The sequence below is a fragment of the Lactuca saligna genome, chromosome 8 (genome assembly GCF_052625555.1).
Source record: "Lactuca saligna cultivar CGN05327 chromosome 8, ASM5262555v1, whole genome shotgun sequence".
Taxonomy (NCBI): Eukaryota; Viridiplantae; Streptophyta; class Magnoliopsida; order Asterales; family Asteraceae; genus Lactuca; species Lactuca saligna.
In genome coordinates, this window is record NC_136424.1 from 139,020,798 (window position 1) to 139,025,033 (window position 4,236).

Here is a 4,236-nt window from a genome sequence, read left to right on the forward strand (position 1 = left end):
TGCAACACGCAATTGAGGCAATTGAAGGTTCCCATTGTATTTTCTTTGGAAGCGATTTCAATGTCTCTGATATTTGTAGTACTTAATTTCCCATATTCTACAAGTCTAACAAAATGGCTTAGTGATACTAACTTAGATTTAAGAATGTGGCCTAGATCTGTTATTGATGTATATTTTTCCATGTAATTTTCCTTAATTGTACTATCATTATTTTTATCCATGCCAGCTCCCTGCTGGTTGCCTGGTTATTCTTTTATATATATATATATATATATATAAGTTGGTAATCCACTAATCCTACATGATTAAACATTTGATCGGGAAATTGTATCACAAGGCTGCATTTATTACTTGGGGTATTAAATTGTCATGACCCATCAACAAATTTTACAGACTTTTTTTATGCGCTTGTGACAGATTAATTGGGTCCCTAAGACTATGCGGTATGGGTCTAACGAGATGCAACGGGGAGTGAGGTGGCACCCCTCAACGGCGTCATGACACGGGGAACACCGCCTGAGAATCGACTAAGAGCCTTGTTTGACCATTTTTTTTAACAATCGCCTGAGAATCGACGTTATGTCCTTTTCGTCTTTGAACTAAAATACAAAAAGTGTGATAACATTCGCGGCAATAAATCAACGATTTCTTATCCAAAAATACAGAAAATCAAAGTCTTGAATGCCAAAAATCACATCATGTTAATGAAAAAATGCAAGCCCCGATATGAACTCCAGGTACTCCTTCTTGGACTGAATCTCATCAACAGCAGCACCTTTGACATTAGAGAGCCATTTCATCGTATCATCAATTGCATACTGGATGTTCTTCAAGACCTTTGGTGTGATATCATTTCTTTTGATCTTATTCTTTAGCGCATATATACAATCCTCCAACGCATTGTATGCTTCAGCTTTTCTCTTGTACTCTTGATCCTCAAGCTTAAACTTCTCAGCATCTTTCACCATTTTCTCAATCTCTTGCTTTGACAATCTTCCACTAAGACTTGTAACAGTAAGGCTTTTGGTTTTACCAGTGGAAACTATCTTAGATGTAACTGTGAGGATACCATTTTCATCTATTTCAAAACAATCCTCAATTTTTGCGACACCCTTAGGAGCAGGTGGTATTCCAGATATTTTAAACGATCCCAACAAATAGTTGTCAGTAGATTTAGTTCGTTCACCTTGGTACACCATCATCTTCATAGCAGATTGGTTGTCAATGGTTGTTACAAAATTTTGGTCTTCTTTGTAGGTATAGGTGTGTGTTCATATCTGCATCTTCTAAACATGTCTCCACTTGCTCAATACACTCTGTAAATAAGTCCATATTAAGCTCCTCAAATTTGGCACGAGTAATATTCATCGAGAAATCAATACCCTCAGACAAATACTCGAGTTCTATCGGTGCTTCTGTAGCATATGAAAGAATTCTCTTTGCTTTCTCACAAGCAACTTTCAACCTTCCTAATGCTCTTTTATTTCCCGCCAAATCCTTTTTCCATTTGCTTTTAAACTCTTCAACGCAATAATTCACCATTCGGTTGTCAAAATCCTCCACCCAAATGAGTGTCACCAGCAACAGCCTTCACCTCAAATTTACTCACTCCATCAATGGTGAGAAGAGAGACATCAAAAGTGCCACCACCGAGATCAAATATAAGAACATTCTTCTTTCCAGTAAAAGACAAATTATTGTCTACTGCATAAGCAATTGCAGCTGCTGTTGGCTCATTGATTATACGCAGCACATTTAGTCCAGCAATAGCAGCAGCATCCTTGGTTGCTTGACGCTGAGAATCATTGAAATAAGCTGGGACTGTTACGACAGCATTTTTAACGGTGTCACCTATATACGCCTCTGCAACTTCTTTCATCTTGCCAAGAACCATTGATGAAATTTCTTCTGTATAAAACTGTTGCTCATGACACTTGTGAGTGACCACGATTTTTGGCATGTCGATATTCCCTTGTATGACCCTAAATGGCCACAACTTAATGTCTTCCTGCACCATGACTTCACTAAACCTCCTTCCGATCAACCTTTTTGCATCTAAATATCCACAACCAATTAGCCAAGTTATAAATTAAAATTTAAGTTAAAAAACATTAAAAGATTAAACATCGGAAAGTGTAAACTAACTGAATACGGTGTTTGCAGGGTTCCTTGCAATTTGATTCTTGGCACCATCACCAACTAGACGTTCGGATTCGTTGAATGCAACACAAGATGGTGTTGCTCGATTGCCTTGATCATTTGTTATGATCTGTATTCGATCGTGCTTCCATACAGCAACACAAGAGTTTGTAACCAAGTCGATGCCAATTGCTGGAGTATGGCCTCCCCCACTCACCATTATTCTCCAACTTCAAACAAAATACAATATTCAACAACAGTATGAGTTTATGAGTGAGCTTTCTGGCTTTACTGATTATATAGCATGCATTGTGATCGTTGGGAATATATAGCATTTTTTGAAATTTGCTATCTAAGAGAAGGTGTCTTTCTGGTTTCCAATGGATACGTTTACAGTAGGAAAGGCTTTTGAAGTCACTTTTGTCATAACATGATGATAAAAACACTTCATTTACCTGTACGTTTGATTCTACACCGTTCATAAAAAAATACTGTACTGCTGTACTTAATTAATTAACACAAAGTGTAACCGAAAAAATAATTGCAAGTAAAAACCAAACAAAGAACTAATAGCATGATGCAAAACATAGAAGATTTGGCTGGAGCTTGGATCAAGAAGTGGAAAAAAAGATAAGGGAAAATGAATTAAAAACCCAACGAAAGTTTTCAAACTGTTCAAAAAACCCTAATCATATTTTGTCTGTCCAAAAAAACCCAACGACCTTAACATTTTGTCTAAAAGGCCCAACTAAGTTACATTTTCGTAAAAGTCAAATAAGATAAATAGATGACGTGGCTTAGTATCGTATCGGAAAATTGACTTGTTAGACCAACAAAGTTTCTTAAACGTTTAAAAAACTCCAATCATGTTTTGATTGTTAAAAAAAACCCAATGAACTCACACAAAACAAAATTGGGATTTTTTGAACGGTTTGGAACTTTGTTGGACTTCTAGACAAAAAGTTAAGTTCGTTGGGTTTTTTTGAACAGACAAAACATGATTGAGATTTTTTGTATGGTTTGGAAACTGGGCTTTTAAGTCATTTTCCCAAAGATAAACAGGCCCAAAAGAGTGACAACTTAAAACAGAAAAAACTTTTGACCGTTAAAAGTTTGGGGGCATGCTATACATTGCTAGAAAGCTATCGTCATGCTCGAGACCAAAGGCGAAATATAAAGAAAATGGATCTGAAGCATGAAGCGAAATTAAAATGGGACATAGATGGAGAGGAAAATAGCAAATTCATTCATGGAATCATCAATGGTCATCGGATGAATAACATAATAAACTGATTAATAATTAATTGATGGTGAATGGTCCTTCAAAGAGGAAGTTTGGAAAAAATTTCAAGAAAGTTTAGTGAAAGTTATTCAAACAGGCCCAAGCCCAAGCGGAGAAGTAATAAATTTAAGAAGCTTGATGTTGGACACAGAGATTTTCTTGACAAACTGTTCATGCTTTCGGGGGTAGAGGCGATTTAGAGTTGTGGCAATCGATAATCTCATGGTTTTACTTTCAGACAAACGAATTCTCGTGTGTTGCACGACGCAAGTTAAAAATATATTGTTAAAATATTGAAAAATATATGTTTATAATGGTTGTGTTATTGACATTAATTAATATAATTAAATATAATTATCTATCTAGTATTATTTTAACAATTGTTATGATTGATTAATTTTAATTTTTTACTTATGTAATTATTTTCTAATTTCCATGCAAGTCACCTTATCCTTCTCTCCCCTCTCTTCTTCTACTCACGGCCGAAGGTAACCACACACATACACACTACATCAAATTCTCTCAAACACTCTTAAGAATCATTCGCCTCTTTCCATCAAGGATCTCAAAATTTGCTTGTGTTTTAAAAGGGTTTTCACAAAATAATCATCATTTCTTGGTAAATCTTTACACATCCAAGTTATATAACTCCATTCTAATGTTAGATCACTCCTTTAAGCAAGTTTTTGGTGATCATACTCCTAGAAATGTTCTAAAGTTCGAGATCCACTCAAGGGAGTTTGCTAGGGCCGGAAATCACTTCATCTCTTTCCATTCTTACTTCAAAAACCGAAACATCAAGCAAAGGTGAGTTC

At 35.7% G+C, this 4,236-nt stretch overlaps 1 pseudogene; it reads right to left on the reverse strand.

Moving 5' to 3' along the window:
• Window positions 1-701: 701 nt before the first annotated feature.
• Window positions 702-2,359, reverse strand: LOC145010137 (heat shock cognate 70 kDa protein pseudogene; annotated as a pseudogene).
• Between the last annotated feature and the right edge of the window lie 1,877 nt (window positions 2,360-4,236).